General features: G+C 42.1%; 1 long non-coding RNA gene across 1 annotated transcript in view; it reads right to left on the bottom strand.

Moving 5' to 3' along the window:
• Positions 1-2564: 2564 nt before the first annotated feature.
• Positions 2565-18190, bottom strand: part of LOC118497731 — a 34430-nt gene continuing 18804 nt past the window's right edge. The window contains exon 6 of the long non-coding RNA XR_004900262.1: positions 2565-3253. This is a non-coding gene — a long non-coding RNA (uncharacterized LOC118497731). The remainder of the gene's footprint in view (positions 3254-18190) is intronic.

Genomic DNA, 18190 nt, shown 5'->3' with positions numbered 1-18190 from the left:
AGCAACACAGGGCGGTTAGGGAAGAAAAGAGTAAAAGAAGTCATTGTAGTAGCAGGTGTTAATGTTCATTTTGCAGCTTACAAAGTGTTTCCCAGTGCCGTTTCTCATTTGATTGCAGTGTGTGTAATCCAGGCCCATCCTCCCTGCCCAGCTCTGCTCCCGCTGTGCCGCGCCTCAAGGGGGACTCCATCCCGGGAGCCTAGGTCTCATTCTCTCAACTCAGCTCTTGGGACTTCCTGTCTCTTCTCACACTGATTCCCGGTCATGTTGGCTTGATAACGAACCTTCCAAATTCCAGCTTGCTTTCCTTGACCACCCCGTCCCCACTCCTCCAGGCAGGATCGGTTGCTCTTTCCTCTTGGTGCCCCAGGATTTTATTCAAAACCATCCTTTGTAGTTATCACATTGCTTTGTAATTGCTTGTTGAAAGAACCAGCAATTATGGATGAGCATAATTGATCACAAGCATGTTGCAGTTCCATATTTCAGGCAGGAGTTAGTGTTTTTTTTTTTTATTTTTGCGTTTTTGAATGAGGATAGTGAAGCTTAGAGAGATTCTGTGACTTGTCCAAGGTCATGTGGGTGATCAGTGGTGGAGCTGGGGGTTCAACCTTGATGTTAGGAGCCAGGGAAGCCAACCCAGAAGAATTACAGGGATGAGAGTTAAGGTGTCACAGACTTTTTACCCAGTTTCTTCGCTGCAGGAATATAGTATGGCTTTTAAGGCTGGGTTGATGAGCTAAGCAGGAGAACTCTTATAGGGTGAGTGAATGAAAAAGTAACTAACCTCTTGTATATTTGCATATTGTAGTTTACAACCCCTCCCTTCTAGCCGCTTCAACAGTTACATCAAGAGGTTCACATGGAGATGAGATACCTTCCCCCTAACTCATTGTGAGAAGTGAGTGTGTCGTCTAGGGGCCTGTCTTCTAGGGGAGACCTTGCTTCTGGCCCAAGCACCTTTACTTACTAGTATACGAATTTGCTGTAGTCATAAAACCAGAGAATCATATTGATCTTCTAGCCTAGTTCAACCTGCTCGTTTTATAGGTGGGAAAACAAAGAAACAAACTGAAACTTTGAAAACCAGAATACTCAAAAACTCACATCTGTATAATGCCAGGGCCTCCATTTTCCGAATGCACTGCTGTTTTGCAGTTTCTTTTGCATTATGTCAATAGCCACTTTGATTCAGTTTTCTCATTTCCAAGATAGGTGTAATGTTATTTTTATTCCTCCTTCAAAGAGAAGCTGTTGAGGATAAAATGAAGATAAATTAAAAAGCTTGTGATAGATTAAAATGTTGTGGAATATTCAGTGCTATTATTGTCACCATTGATTTTTTTCCTGTTAGTAAAATACATTTTATTTCATGAGTTTTTGCTTCCCAAGATAAATGGAGAACAGTACATATAATTTTCTTATTGTTGTTCAAGTACAGTTGTCTCCATTTTTCACCATTGATTTTTATTGTAAGATCTATCCTCCTGTATGTTGGATAGGCTTCAGTCGTAAGATTTTTGTACTTAGGAGGCTCCTCAGAGGTTATTTCTTTTAAGCCCTTATTTTACAGATGAGGAACTGAGGCCTGGGGAGGCTGATGTAACTCGCAGGGGTCAGATATAATCAGAAAGGTTCTCCTATATCAGGCTTTCCTAAGAGTACACATCTTGTGGAGTGGTTCCCTTGAATACCTGCACAAAAGGAAGCTGAGACTGTTCTCTGTTTCCACATAATTTCCCCTCTGGTATTTGACATCACAAACAAAAGCACAAGACCAGATGCTTAATTGCTTCTGAATGGAGGCTGTGAAATGATAAGCGTCTTTTTGCCATCTTTTCTGTGGGTCATTGCGTCTTCTCCAAAGTCATTGCATTTTTGTTGTTTGTTAGCTTATTTCCAAACTGGGAATCATAAAAGGGAACTTTTAAAGCTTTAGAAGGACTTACGGCAAACAATAATACAGCTTTTGTAGATTTTTCAGGCATTATATGCTACCTTAAATTTCCATTTGATATGCAGCTAGATGACCATAATTGGTATATTTCTAGTCAGCTTTTATCACAACATAAAGGTCTACATAGGAAGAAAAAGACTATTTCTGGCCAGATATTCTTTGACAGTTTGCTTTTCTCTCCTTTGATAAGTAGAGTTTATTTTTCTCAGATAAGAAATAGCATTCATGTGCATTGCAGAAAAACTAGAAAATATTTTTAAATGTAGGAAAAAGCAAAAATATGCATAATCTCATGACTCAGAGAAAATCTCCTTTGTTATTTAAGTGTGTTTTCATTCCAATTAAAAAATTTTATGGTAATTAAAGTACACAAACAAATATGTATAGCTTAACACATAGTAGTGAAGCTTAATGAGCTCTGGCTGGTGTGGCTCAGTGGATTGAGTGCCAGCCTGTGAGCTGAAAGGTCGCTGGTTTGATTCCTTGTCAGGGCACATGCCTGGGTTGGAGCCAGGTGCCTGGGTGGGGGTGTGCTAGAGGCAACGGACTGATGTTTGTCTCACACATGGATGTTTCTCTCCCCCTCTTTCTCCCTCCCTTTCTCTCTCTCTGAATGAACACATAAAGTCTTTTAAACATAAAAAAGCTTAATGAATATTACTAAACCAACATCTGTTGTAATAACCAATAATCTCTCATTCAGGTTAGGAAATACAACATTATATGCACCCCAGAGAATACTGATGTGGCTCACAGGATCACAGCCTCCTCCCTTCCCTTTGGATAATCACTATATATTTTTTACCTTCTCTGTATGATTTGACTACCCTTACATGAATCCCTAAACTACTCATTAATTGTGATATTTGTTACAATGAATGAATGAATGTTGATATTTTATTATTAAATAAAGTCCATAGTTTATCCCGATTTTCTTACTTTTTTATTTTTAATCTAATGTCCTTTTTCTGCTCTAGGGTCTCATTCATGATATCTTACTACATTTAGTTGTATGTCTCCCTAGCCTCTTCTCAGCTGTGACAGTTTTTTAAACTTTTCCTTGTTTTTGATGACCTTGATAGTTTGGAGGAGTGCTGGTGAGGTATTTTGTAGGGTGCCTTTCTACTGAAGTTGTTGTTTAAAAAAATTTTTTTCTCATGATTCGACTTGGGTTATGGTTTTTGGAAAGAAGATCACAAAGGCAAAGTGACCCTTTTGTCACATAAAAGATACATAACACTCGGGTCATTTGTGACTGTTGGCCTTGAGGGCTGAAGTAGGGTTTGTCAAGTTTGTCTCTGTGTGCCTGGTTATCTTTGACAACTTGGTGGGCGTTGTGCCTGGAAATTATTTGTTCAGATTCTCCAAGGTCAAGGGTGAGTGTGCCTTCCTGCCAAGTGCCTTAGAAGCTTCAGGTTTCCTGGTCAATCCCAGGCTGTGCATGGCTGTGGCGTTGTAGGATAGCAGGTGGGTTTTGTTTTGGTTTGCCCCTCTCCTTAGTGGTCATGCTTACTGAGTGAAAGAAATCCTGGAATAATCCCACCTGTGGGCAGGCTTTGGGCCTAGGCTTCTGCCCTCTTGCTCTACAAAGCTTCAGGACCAGGGTCTAAGCAGTTGGTATTGGCAGATAGCCTCAGAGCAAATGTTCCAGTCATTATAGCTGTGGTCATGCATTGCATAATATTATGCATTCTGATATTTTTCTCTTAACATTATACTTGTTTTTCATATACTTTGTATTCTGATATTTACCTCTTAGCAATATAACAATTGTTTTCTAGTATTACCAAAAGTGTTGTTTTAAATCTTCACATGATTTCAATCACAAATTGTTTTAAACAAAGTCGTCTGCTACAAATAAATTCTGATGACCTTTTATATTTTTTTATGATGGAGAAATGAAAATACTAGAAATAATAAAATTTCAATTTAAGACTAGAGAATAGAAAACTGAATTTGGTAATATCTCAGGTGAATAACAAAAAAAAAACCAACAGTCTGTCAATTCCAGGTGAGGCTAGTGAAGAAGAACGACAGAGGGAAGGAGCATTAGATCTGCTACTTCAGGAGCTGGGCTTTGATTTCTGGACCACTCCTTTCTGTTCCAGCAAGGGACTTGTACCTACTTTTTCTTGCAGGCCGAAAACTAGCCACCATCAGGGAACAATGCCTGCTCCAATAAGAAACATAAAAGGGCTGACACTCCTTCAGTTCTGGAAGGAGTGTAAATTGCTGCAGCTCTTCTGAAGACCAATACAACAATAGTTAGTGCAATTAGGTATTCAGATGCCCTGCAACCCAGCACTGCCATTTTTCAGCATTGTATCCAGAGACACTCTCAGATAATGAGATGTCTGTGAGAATGTGTGTGGAGAAAAAAAAAACAAAACAAAGCAAACCTGGTGGCAGTGCAACTGTTCATCCCTGGAAGAATGGCTGTGTCAAACGGGACATGTGCGGGTGACAGAATGCCGTGCTGCAGCCAGAAGGAGCGAAGCAGATCTGCAAATAGCAACATCTCAAGTACATAACGTCAAATGAGAACAAGGAAGAAGCAGAATGAGATCCATAACTTTATCATTATCTTTTGCTGCTAACAAACCATCCCAAACTTACTAGCTTTATAACAACTGTTTAGTAGCTCATGAGGCTGTGAGTCACCAGTTTGGGTTGGGATGAGCAGGACAATTCTGCTGGTCTCTCTTGGGCACTCTCATTCCCCTGCAGTCTGTTGTCCATTAGAACAGCTGCCCCTGTGTTGTGGAAGATGGCTTCACCTGCCCGTCTAGCCACTGATGTTGGCCCCTTCGGTCTGGGAGGGCCTCATGTCTGTAACAACCAGTAGCCTACCTTGGGCTTTCTCACGTGGTAGCAGAAGAGTTGCCAGCAGCAAGAAAGGGCAAGCCCAGTGCACAAGCAGTCATAGGTGTTAGCTGGGTCATGTTTGCTAATGTTCCAATAGTCATAGCAAGTTATGTGCCAAGCCCAGAGTCAGTGAGAGACAATTGCTGAGAGCATGGACCAAGGAGGTGTGTGGTCCGTGGGGTGCCAGGGCTGCAGTGGTCTACCACAATAACACAGCATTTGTGGACTGGGTTGTGTTCCCCTAAAATTCATGTGGTGAAGCTCTAACCCCCAGTACCTTGGAATGTAACTGTATTTGGAGACGAGGTCTTAAAAGAGGTAATTAGGCTGGCATGGCTCAGTGGATTGAGCGCTGGCCTGCGAACCGGAAGATTGCACGTTCAATTCCCACTGATCCATGTTTCTCTCCCTTTCTTCCTCCCTTCCCCCTCTCTAAAAATGAATAAATAAAAATTTTTAAAAAAGAGGTAATGAAGTTAAATGAGGTGGTCTTTTCTTTTTAGGTTGGGCCCCGATATAGTCTAACTTCATATGCTTCGTATTTTCCATAGGTATAAAGGGAATTGAATAAACATATGTGTAGATTGGATGTATGTATACCCAAACTGGACTGAAGGAATTTACAAGGAGAAGAGAACGGGATTAGAGCAGGAAATAAAGTGGAAAACCACTTAAAGAGAGAGCCATGGCTGAATGAATGATAACAGTGTGCCATCTACTGAGGAAGGTGATTAGCTCAAACCTGTGAACCAGAGCTCAAAAAATAGGATGAAGTAAAATATGAATAGTCTTTTCTGGTCGAGGCAGAGTTGGCTTTCTTAGCAGTAAAACGACTGATTTTTTAAAACTTAATATTATTGAATGCTACTATATGGTAGTTCCTCTTATATCATTATAATCCTTTACATGAAGATACCATTCCTTCCATTTATAGGAGAGGAAACTGAGGCAGAGAGAACTTCAGTAACCTGCCCACGAGTGTACTCTGAGTGGCTGGGCAGAGGGTTGCACCCCTGTGCATGCGACTCTCATCCTGAGCCCTGACGGCTTCCATCTGATCACCCATTACTTAGCTTCTGTGTCTCTGCAGCTCCTTAGTCCCCCTCCTTGTGTCTGGAATTACACTTCTCTCTTCTTCTCAGCTGCCCGGCTTGTTTCGGAGCCACGGCTCTTGGCACCCTACCTTGCTCCCGCTGTATTCTGGCTCTCACTTAACAGTCTGGCTTGGCCCTGGTGAGGGTCTGGCCCCTCCAGCGGGCTTCTGCCTCTCCAGGGTGGCTCCAAGGTTGCCTGCACGAGACCTGAAACAGTCAGGGAGGCTGAGAGTGAAATAACATAGCCGACAATAGGCAGGGAGAGGCATAAGATGAAGCCTTAACTCCATCAGTTGTGGTCCCTTGAAATATGGGTAACAGAGTCTCCTCTGCTCCAGTCCAAGGTGCAGCCTAGGCCACAGAGATTTTTTTAAAAGTTCACCAAGTGATTATAAGGTGCAGTCAAGTTGAGAATCACTGGCCTGAAGTTTGAATTTTAGTGCTAACTAGGCAGGGAATGTGCTGTGTGTGTGTATTGTGTGTATATCTGTATCTACATCTATATCTGTAGCTGTATCTATATATAGGTATATGCCATATATATCTCATGTATATATAGTAATATATCTAAAAGGAGATACATATAATACAGAAAATGAGATACATAATATGCATATATAAAAGGAGATATATCTCCTTTTGTGCATGCCTTTTTACGTTATCTCACCTTATTTTTTCAGATTCATTGAGGTATAGTTGACAAATAAAATGATAAGATATTTAAAGTGTACATGTGGTGATTTGGCACCCATGTACTTTGTGAAAGGATCTCCCCTATCAAGTCAGTTAACACATTCATCACCTCATGCATGTGTTTATGCTTTCCCCCTTTTTTGGTGAGAACTTTTAAGTTCTCTCTTAGCAAGTTTTTCAGTTATACAATATAGTGTTATCAATATAGTCACCATGTTGTACATTAGGCATTATTCATCTTAGAACTAAAAGGTTGTCCCCTTTTACCAACCTCCCCTCACCTCCCCTCCCCCCCTGGAAACCAGTTTTCTACTCTGTTTCTATGAGTTTTACAGGGTCATTGTGGGCTAGAGCTGGCTTATAATGGCTGGTAAGAGCAAATGGTTACATGAATTTTCCAAGCTGGGTGCTGGTAGCTTGAAATTGCTAATGGGAGTATTTTCACCACAGAAATTGGCAAATGTGACAAACTGGGGCTTGTTTTCTGGAGAGCTGGGTTATCAGGACACCAGTGGACAGACCCTTCCAGGGGCCATAAAATTCACATTTGTGTAAGGTCATAACACGGTGTGAGCAGTACAGTTGTCCCTGTTGTGGAGTCAGAAGACCTTAAATCAAACACTTGACAACTCCATAGCCAAGTGAGGAAAGGCAAATTATTCTGTTCTACCTTGCGTTGTTTTTTTCGGCTCTTAAGGAGGACTAGTAATGCTCCCTTCACTGGAGTGCTGTCTGGAATGGAAAGCACATGTGGAGGCATCGTGCACAAAAGAGCTGGATGAATATTAGCTGAATTTGCTTAAGGGGCAGAGTCTACCTAATAAGCCAACACATGGTGCTCCCAACACATAGTGCTCTCAGAAAATGCAAGTAATAATGGTACATACCGGTGTCTACTGTATGCCAGATACTATATTTCTCATGCATCACAGCAGCCTTTTGCAGTAGGTCCTGTTCTTTGTCGCGATTTTAAAGTGGATAAACTCATAGAGCTATTTTTTCATAGGGTTTGGGTCTATCAGAATTCAGAGCCAGCCCCTTCCCCATTATACACTATTGGTTAAGGGTGATAAATGCTAAATGACAATAATGCATGCAGTAAATGTGATCAAGTGTGATAACTGTGTCTGCCTCATTCAATTAGGTGTGAGGTCATCTGGAAAACAACACCCTTTGTATCAATTAATGTGGAATCACAGTTTTGTCATTCCCGTAGGGGCTGCCTGAGATCTTTGCCAGAAAGTGTGCCGTAAATTGTGGTCATGATTTATGCAGTGCAGTCACTTACTTCCATCCGGTGGGGATTGGAGTCTTACTAGAACAGGATCTGACTGTCTTCAGCTAAACCAGCTCGAAGCCCAATTCTCATTCCACCATCCCATTAACAGACCTTTGATATGGTACTGATACCTGCCTGTCACTCTGCAATTAATCTTTCTGCCTTCCTCTGAGCCTGGGCCAGTTCCTTTAACGAATCGGGTTACTCATTTCACCCTCCCCGTGCCTTTGCTTAATCAATTACGCTGTATCTGGACCATTAGAAGATCTCAGTTTCTTCATGTACACACACTGCATTTCAAATAAGGGCAAAGATATTTTTTTCTCCTTTGAAAATTTCCGTCCTGCCTATTGTCCTGCAGAACAGAGGCTATGTGAGGAGCTCCCCGCTTTTTTAATGGAAAAGAAACCAGGAAAATGGCTTTTATTTTTCCACCACTTATTTTTATAAATTCAGCAGCTACACTATTAGAGAAGTGCCTTCGTTCGAGAAGTGGCTTCCTTTTTCCTCCTCCTCTCCCTTCCCTACCTCTCTTCTCTTCCCCTTCCTGCCTGCCCGCCTTCCTTCCTCTCACTTTTGTCAGATGACTGATACAATACATAGATCATGTTGCATATAATTTCACTCATGGGGAATTGCCAAAATACTACTCTGACTCCACTGAGGAGTTGCACAAATGGGCCAGTCTTTGGGAAACTGGAGGTTTCAAAATTTATTTGCCTTGGAAAAAGAAAGGGCCGTGATTCATACATACATTTTTAAAAGAACACTAAGTACGGTATGTTTATTGTTAACATCCACTTTCTCTGGTTTTGGTTTGTCAGTAATAAGGTTGATACATCATAAAGGACAGCAGCATTTAAACGAGAGGCACATGAGATCTGGACTGAATAAACAAGAATATATTTAAGTGTCACGATCCTATCATTTCAGGATCCAATATTTCAGCGAGATGCATCTCAGATCTTATTATGTGTTCCTCAGAGGGCAGATCAGACTGTGACACTCACACCGCCTCATCAGCCTTATCTCAGGCTTCAGACATGAGTGTGCTGGGAGGAAATTGCTTGGGACAAGATGAAAAAGTTCAGGGGCAGCTGGGTGAAGGCAATGGAGCAGTCAGATTATTGCAGTAACTTCTCTGATTTGATTAATGTCTCCAACAGTGACTTTAGGGAACTACTGGGAAGTGGATTTATGACTACATTTTAGGGAGAGGAGCCTGGAGTTCAGGAGGAGAAAGAAGGTGCACGTACCTTGGAGAAACCATTGCCCACAATGGAAACTATATTACTTATTGCTGTATAATAAATTTCCTCAAAACCAGCTGATTTAAATAGCAATAAACATTTATTATGCATACGGATTCTGTATGTCAGAAATTCAGGAGCAGTTTGGCTGGGTTGTTCTGCCTCAGGGACTCTCCTGAGGTTCTAGTCAAGACGTTGTCAGGGCTTCAGTCACGTGAGGCTGCACGGGCCGGAGGACCCACAGCTGGGGGGTTGGTGCTGCCCCTTGGCGGGACAGTTCTGCTCTTGCCCTGTGGACCTTTCCAGAGGGCTGTGAGTATCCTCCCAACGTGGTGGCTGACTTCCCTCGGAATGAATGATTTATGAGAGCAAGGCGCCAACCACGGTGTCTTTTATGACCTAGCCTCAGAGGTCACACCTTGTCACTTGCTCTGACATTATGTATTTGGGCCTCATTTTTTCTTTTGCCAGTGTAAAGCACTTGATTCTGAAAGCACTTTTTAAACAAGTACCTTTTAGAAATGTGACTGTATGCTCTTCATGCTGGTTGCTCTTTTTATGATTGATTTCCCCCTCTCTGTGAAGCAGGTAAAGTCACTAGTTAGGTCACATGCTTATCTTCTGTACATGAGGAATTTGCATCTGTATACAAGAAAAGTTAAGGCTTATCTAAGGTCACAGAGCTAGTTAGGATGAATCTGTAGGCACTTCTTATGTCTGGTGATTTTTTATATTTTATTTATTTATTTATTTATTATTTTTATTTTAATTGTTGTTTGAATACAGTTTTCTGCCTTTTACTTCCATACCAGCCCACACCCCCAGCCCTCCCCACCTCCCTCCTGCTTCCACCCGCCTTGTTTCCATCCATGTGTCCCCCATACTTGTTCCTGCAAACCCTTCACTTTTCCCCCTGAAATTCCCTCCCCTCTCCCCTCTGGTCACTAGAAAGTATTATGCTAAGTGAAATAAGCCAGGTGGTGAAAGACAAATACCATATGATCTCACCTTTAACAGGAACCTAATCAACAGAACAAATGGACAAGCAAAATATACTTTTATTTGTTTTTAAAGATTTTATTTATTTACTTATTTTTTAGAGAGAGGGGCCGGGAGAGAGAAAGAAAGGGAGAGAACCATCGATGTGCCAGAGAAACATCGATCAGTTGTCCCTCACATGCCCCCCAGTCAGGGGGACATGGCCAGTAACCCAGGCATGTGCCCTGACCAGGATTTGAACCGACATCCTTTTGGTTTGTTAGACAATGCCCAACCCACAGAGTCACATGAGTCAGGGCAACTAGTGATTTATTATTTTTAAGAATTATGCTCTAAACTACTGAAACAAAAGGACAATAAAGTGAATCAAAGCTGTTATTACTATTAAATTACACAGACCGATTGTATTCCTTCTGCATGCTGAGTGCTGGAGTCACAAAGATGATGAAGATGTGGTTTGTGTGGCTCACCTGCTGATGGATGTGGTGGGGCAGGCTCGACATACAGGTAAATCATTTTAGGGTAGTATGGTGCAGCTTGCTGCAGAAGTTTATGAAAGGTGCCTGCTTTGGGGGAACAGTGGATGAACAGCACGTAGTCTTCTAATTGAGGATTTGTGGGCAAGGGGAGTGGTGCTCCGGGCTGAACTTCGAGGACAGTAAGAGAGCTGTTAGGTGGATGATGTTGCAGGACACTGAGGCGGGGCGGGGAGCTTGGCAGCAGGGGCCTTGTTTCGGGAGGCTGGGGCTTGATTCGACAGGCCTTGTATACATATTACAACTGTTTCGGATATTGGTCTGTAAATGTTGGAGGACCTTTGGTGTATCAAAATATTTTCCTTCTGATTATAAAAGTCCATAGAAGGCTTTTTAACAGGGAGATGGCAGGAAGAGGGTCATAAAAATGTTTTTTAAAAAGAGGCAAGAATGAAGGCAGCAGGCTCATAGCTTAAGACGTGAGTCACCCTGGAATGACAGGGAGTTCAGTGCTGACCCACACCTTGGCGGACAGATGAATCTGTAGCCTTCGAGCAGCAATTAGGGGTCAACAAACATTTTCTGTGATGGGCCAGATCACAAATATTTTAGGTTTTGCTGGCCATGTGGCCTCTGTTGCAAATACTCCTCTCTGCTGTTGTAGTGGGAAAGCAGCCACAGACACTGTGTGAGTAATTGCACATGGCTGTGTTCCAGTAAAACTTTATTTATGGATGCTACATTTGAATTTTATATAATTTTCACATAATTTCATAAAATTTTAAAATGTCATGAAATGTAATTCTTTGAATATTTTTAGTCATTTAAAAATACAAAAATCGGTCTTGGTTCACGGGCCTTTAAACACAGGCAGTGGGTCACGTTTCAGCCGTGGGCCATGGTTTGCCCACCCCTGTGATGGCTTATTGACAGGCTATCATCACATCTGCCTGCATGGCTTTGGTAGATTCATGCGCACCAGTCACGGTAAATGCACGCTTCTCATAGCTTGCCTTCTGTTTCATAGCAGTCTTCTCCAGGTCACCTTTGGAGTGGAACCCCCTGATAAGTAGTGAAACTTATTTTGGGGGAGGCATGTATGTCCTCTCATACCTCTGACAGCCTGCTGAGATTCTGTGGGGAGAATTCAGGGGATCTCCCTGGATTCCTGACTCATCCCGTCACGTGCCTCTGCTCTGGCCGCCCCAGACTGGCTGCACTGCAGTCAGGCCGATGGGCGGAGTAGCCTGGCTCAGAAGAGAGACGAATGTGTGCTTTCAGGGCTGGCGATGGAAGACATGGGCCAGAGGGAAGCCGTGTGGCTCTGACACATTTAGTTGAGCAATTTAAAGTCAAAATTTTGTATTGAGAAGTTTCTTCAAATCCTTTGCCCATTTTTAAATTGGGTTATTTGGGTTTTTGTTTGTTTTGTTTTTTGCTATTGAGTTGTAGAAATTCCTTATACAGGGTCCAGCCCAAATAATGCCCATTTTTTTATTACAAACTCTTTTATTATAAAATCATAAGCATGTAATTCTGTAACATAACAATATCACACTCAAACACACCATGACATTTTAGGGGAAATTTTTAAATGAAAACTATAGATTATGACACCCATATTATTACCTTACCAACCGCACTCAAGCAGGCGTTACTTCTGCCGGACCCTGTATATTGAGGGCATTCATCCCTAATCAGGTGTATGGTTTGCAAATATTTGCTCTCATTCTGAAGGTTGCCTTTTCTTTCTCTTGATTATTTACTTTTCTGTGTGGAAGTTTTTAGTATGATGAAGTCCCACTTCTTTAATTTTGCTTTTGTTGCTTGTGCTTTTGGTGTCCTATCCAGGAAATCATTGTCAAGCCTAATGTCATGAAACTTTTCCTCTGTTTTCTTTTAGGAGTTGTACAGTTTTAGGTCTCACGTTTCAGACTTCATTTGATTTTTTTTTGTTCTTTAATGTTAATGAGTATTCATAGAAACGCACAGGGAAGTTGCATTATTTCACTGACAATAGTCATAACCTTGTCTTATACATGGGAGGAAGAGAAGCCAAAAGAGATACAGTTTTCTCTTTAGAATCACGCAACTAATCACAGGCGGAATTTGGGACTCATAGTCAGATCATTTGACTCCAAATGCCATTATCTTCCTTCCACCCCACCCTCGCCTTTTATTTGATACATTTTGAATGGGAGTGGGGAGGGCCTAAGGAGAACAGGGAGGGTGAGTAGAGCGCCCCAGGAGATGCCTTCTTCCAAATACAGTGAGGATGCACTGGGTCCTGCTGCTACCGGGGGAGATCAGTTTTCTTAGTCTATTCTTATTCCCTGACTGCCTCCACGTTCCTCCTTGCCCTTGTCTCTCTTTGCCTACAACCAGCAGTTACTACTCTGCCCAGGCCAAGAGTCATATCTCTACTAAGAAAATGCTATCTTAGCAAATATGATTTTAAAACACAGTATTCCAAGCATTTGAACTTTAGTGAACATGTGGCCAATATGAATTCTGTTTTTTCATAAATTGTATTTTTGGCAAAGAAGGAAGGACAGAACTAAGGTGATGTCATGATTTTTCATAGTGTTATAAGGAAACCTCTGATTTGCCTATATTTGCATGGTGTTAACAAACTAAGCAAAAATGAAAACTCTCCAGTTTTACTCTTTGCATTCTCCTTTCTGAATCAGACATCTCCCTTGAGAAGACAATCGGAGAACATTTACATGTGTGACTGTCTTCTGGGCATTGTGACAGAAACGATGGCTTTCTGAATGACTGGTCTGGACTGGCTAGACTAAGAACGGTGTGCTAGAAGCAAAAATTGCTCACCATATATTCTGAGATTGTGCAGGATTGGGTGATTTCCTCCTTCATCTCCCTCTTTTTGCCTCAGCCACACTTAATAAATATAATCTAATTCCACACTTTCATCTTTCTTATGCAATGCACAGCACAAGGTCATTGCTTTCCCATGAAGATGCCTAGATGGGGACTGTGCTTGTGTGCAGTCTGCTGCTACTCCTCACTGGGCTTACATGGGCTCAGCTCCTCTGTACACGCCTGGACTCATACCGAAGCCTCTGTAGGTAGTCTAGATTTTCATGACGACTTTGAAGACAAGAAGGAAGAGAGAGAGTACATTGCACACCCTGGAGCAACTATCTCAGATCCCTTTGGATGTTTTCTTTTTTCCTAGTGCTTCTCTTTGGTCACCCCTCCCTCGCTCTCTGCCCCACCACACCTGTATTCCTTTCTTCCCACTTCGGAACTATCCTCCAGACCTCTTAATCTTTTAGCCCTTTCTGGTGAGCAGCTTGGCTGTACCCTGCTTCTTTCAGAATCCTCTAGGTCCCCACCAACCTTAGAGAGCTGTGGGGAATTTTAATAACAAAAATTTGTTCCATCATATTTAGAAGACTTGGTTTCTTATCTTGATCATTTATAAACTGCGTGACATTGCACAAAATACTTTGTCCCGGAATCAGTTTCCTTCCTATGGGATGAAACTCACATCCGTTCTGCCCACCAGAGGATCATGGAAATGTAAAACAAAGAGAAGTGTAAATGAGAGTGGTGGGTGGCAGAAGGTGGGAGTGAGGGAGAGTGACTCCCCTCTGCAGCCCCTGAGCCTTGCATCTCCTGCTTTCTGGCTGCCACTGGCCACCCCGAGGGGGATGAACTAACTGTGCCTATTCGGCTGTGAGTGTGCTGGGCTGCATGTGAGTGGGACATTGGTTCTTTGTCCTGAGTGCTCTTCTCTGAGGCTGCGTTTCTTGAATTTGCTTTCGGTGACCACTGATACAGTTGGCAGGGGCTGAAGATGTTGTAACATCAAGCTCTTAGTTTCAGTTTTGCTACAGACAAACTGATTTTGCTCAACCCCCTTCACCTCTCAGGGCCTCAGTTTTCTCCCCTGAAAAACCGGATTGTTGGCCTAAATTCCTTTCATATCTGACCTCCATTTTCTCTTCCCTTTGTGGAACACTTATGGAAGCCATTGTTCTCTTATTCTTTCTGGTGGACACTATGAGCTCTGCATTTCAAGTGTCATCTCCAACCTATTGTAAGTAGCCCCTCAAAGAAATTAAATCGTTAATCATTTCCACCTGGTAAGTGAAAAGGCTGGAGGAAAGAGCTAGCTGTCAATAGCTCTGTGGATGACAAATTAATTCAACAGAATAGGATCTGTGCAAACACGTGCTTATACAGTCATAATTTGTCTTTCATTTTCCTTTGCAACTTAGAAAAAATGAATAATTTCCAATGAGCCTCTCATTTGGACATATTGAAAAAACATGTCATTAGCAAAAGGAGCATTTATTTGCTTGATTACCACATATCTCCAAATATGAGGAGCTGTCATTTTTCAGTTGGGAGTAATTGGCTGAGTAGAAAGCTGTAAAATCTTGGGGGCAGCAAAATATCCTTGTAGGTCAGATATAAAAGGATATCTGGGCGTTGAGAAAGCAAAGGGAAGAGTGGGGAGGGCAGGGTCAGCTGCAGTGCTTTTGGTTTTCCAGACACAGTCCCTAAAGCAGTGAAGGTGAAATTGTGGGTACGAATGTGTTTGTAGGGTCTCAGTGCAAGAAAATTGCAAAAGAGAAAGGGCTAAAAAGGGACATAAATTTAAAAATTCATTATTTCATTTACTTACCTGCTTTTGATGCCTTCTTAATATCACTTTCACATTGTTTTGCTTCATTGTTGGGCCACCCCAGCTTAGCAGCCCCAAAGGCCACAGTTGCTGTGGCAAGTTGCTGAAGTTCTTTAAGCCTCACCTTCTCAATTTGTCTACTTTGGGGCAATAATGCTTGATTTTTCTTCTGGAGTTATTGCTGGTCACATCCCCTGGGATGATTGGTGTGTGCTTTGTAAAACGCATCCCCCAGCACACTGTGTGGGCAACCTCAGGTGTCTGAGGAATTTGGCCGTCATTAAGGGGACAGAGTGGAGAGTGTGGCAGGGGAGCTGATTTGTGGAATTTTCCTGCATTATCTTTTTCTCCAGAAAATAGCATGCATAGGCACAGGGAGACTATGGGGGGGTTCAGAGCTTTGTACTGATGTCAGAGCAGAGTTTCAGGATTGCCAGAGCAGGGCCGTCGTTTCACATCACAGAGTTCAGTCGGCCGTCTGGCTGTGGCTGCCTTCCTGCACAAGCACCTTGTCCATGTGGGCAGTCAGGAGACTGGGCAGTCCTGTGGGGGCAATGCTAAACATTTAATTGGAACATAGATCAGCAGCAATAAGGAATCCATCTCTTAAAGGCTTCCTAGGAGATTTCCCAAAGATTTAGGAAAAAACACTGTATTGATTAAATGACACTGATGCCTCCTCCTCAGTGGCAATAACTCAGGTCACCAGGACATATAGGACTTCATGTTCCCCCCCGCCCCAGTAACCCTTACTCGTAAAATTTACTCAGGGAGTGGCCCATGCTATTTAACTTAATATTCTGATTAGCAGTGAAGCTAGCATTCATGGAATATCAATATAAATTGCAATATCATAGCAGTCTGCATTTAAAAATATCTGTCTCATTTAAAAACACAGATTTTTTGGAAACTTACTTCATTTTATGGGACATGAACATTTTAATATCCTGGAAAATTATTTTCATTTAAAACCTGTGGACTGTTATTTAACTCAACCTTTACAATGTTTTTATTGTCCCACTATAGAAAAAATGGCATTTAGAGAAAACTATGAAGAAAGAAGTCACTCATAACTCCAACTTCAAGAGTTAACAACTGTTAATATTTTTGTCTAGTTATTTTTTGCTGTGTATTTCTTATAGCTTTATTATATGTGATGAAAATTATACATATTAACTTTAAAATAACTCATTTATTGTTATAAATAAAGTACATATTTAATATATACAAATAGAACATGTACAGGAATATACAGAGAGAGAGAGAGAAACACTGATGTGAGCGAGAAGCATGGATAGGTTGCCTCCTCTGTGCAGCCCAACTGGGGATCGAACTCACAACCTAGGTACGTGCCCTGACTGGGAATTGAATCCACTGCCTCTTTGGTGTCAGTTGCTCCAAGCAACTTAGCTACCCAGCCAGAGCCAGCACACAGTCCTTTTAAAGAAGTCCTTTCTTTAAGTTCCCAATGAAATTTTAGTCTTTTCTCATAAAGGTTGGAGGTGCATAATAGTCTACATTGGCAAAATTGGAGTTTGACTATGTCCTTTGTAGATATCGCATGGAACTTCTAGAATAGGACTTTAAATGAGAAGGCTCTTGACAACTGTTGTTTGCTACTTAATCTTTGGCATCAATGCAAAAAGTTGAAGAAGATAGGAAGTTTCCATTATCCTGTAACAACAGCTAATCTGTTTCCCTTCCTTGTTCATGAATACTTACGAGGTCCAGATGTTTACAGAGAAGTGCTTTGGAGGTCGGGTCAGAACCCTGATGTGCAGAGTGGTCTTGCAGACCCTCTAATCCCAACCCTCTTCACAGAGGAGAGTCAGAGATGTATGTTTGCCTGGGGAAACACAACTAAATAATAGACGGTATTAGCCAATTTCTAGTTCACTGCTCAAAAATCAGTTTTGTTATAACCTCCCCTCTGCCAGGGAGATAAGAATTAAAGCAACAGTTTTCCTCCCATTTCTGAGCCCATGCTCCCCTGTCCCCCCAAGTTGAGCTTCTGAACTGTGAGTAGCTGAGAGCAGAGCACCTCCCCCATAGCCCAGGTGAGGACCCCCTGCCACCTGAAGCTGATTGTACCACCTTTAACTTGAGCAGTTGCCACTTCAAAAGAGATATTGGCCTAATCACTTCATGTGGCTTTGGGAGTCTGGAATGAGACCTGGACAACTCAGAACTAAGATTGTAGAGAATAGGGGCCGTGTGTCTGACAGACCGGAGTCACAGAGCAAGGGACTTCTCAATTTCCAGTTGAATAATTATGCTTCTGGCTGATCTTGAACTCTTCCTCTACTGAATACTGGGATGTTTTTATTTTCTGTATTTCAGGGAAAAATCTCTGCTCCTTGACCTTCTTCTGAAGGGCAGAACAGAAATAGCATTTGAAACACTTGCTATTCAGGGCTGGAAGTTGGTAGAGTCAGGTGACAGTGTGTGACCTGAAGGCAAGCAGCCACTTGGCAAAGGTCTTAACAGTGTGACCCGAGCCTTGCGTTTATCTGCTGACTAGGGCTGGGGTTGTCTTAGGGTTTCTCCATATGGTGTGGCCTCAAGGGGGCAGTGACTAGATTATTTTATTCAGCACTTCCTGCATGCTAGGAACTTTAAAACTTTATGTTTATTATTTTATTTCAGACTCAAGACAGCCTTCATACTATATTTCCTTTTACAGTTGAGAGGTTAAGTAACTTGTCCAGAATCATGCACATTGTAGTTAAGGGTCCAAGCTCTTCAATCCATGAGGAGATCTTCCCCTGAGAACCCGGAGATAAAGGCAACAGCCCTGACCTCAGTTAATCTAATCACACTGACATTTAACAAAAAGCAGTAGGTTACCTCCTGTAGCCCCAGCAAGAGCCACTCGACTGTAGCTACTCAGGGATATAAATGCCTCTCCACCAAGGGTATG

Source organism: Phyllostomus discolor, chromosome 12 (assembly GCF_004126475.2).
Source record: "Phyllostomus discolor isolate MPI-MPIP mPhyDis1 chromosome 12, mPhyDis1.pri.v3, whole genome shotgun sequence".
NCBI classification, from domain to species: Eukaryota; Metazoa; Chordata; class Mammalia; order Chiroptera; family Phyllostomidae; genus Phyllostomus; species Phyllostomus discolor.
The sequence above is the reverse complement of the archived record's forward strand: the minus strand, read 5'-3'. Positions and strand labels throughout refer to the sequence as shown.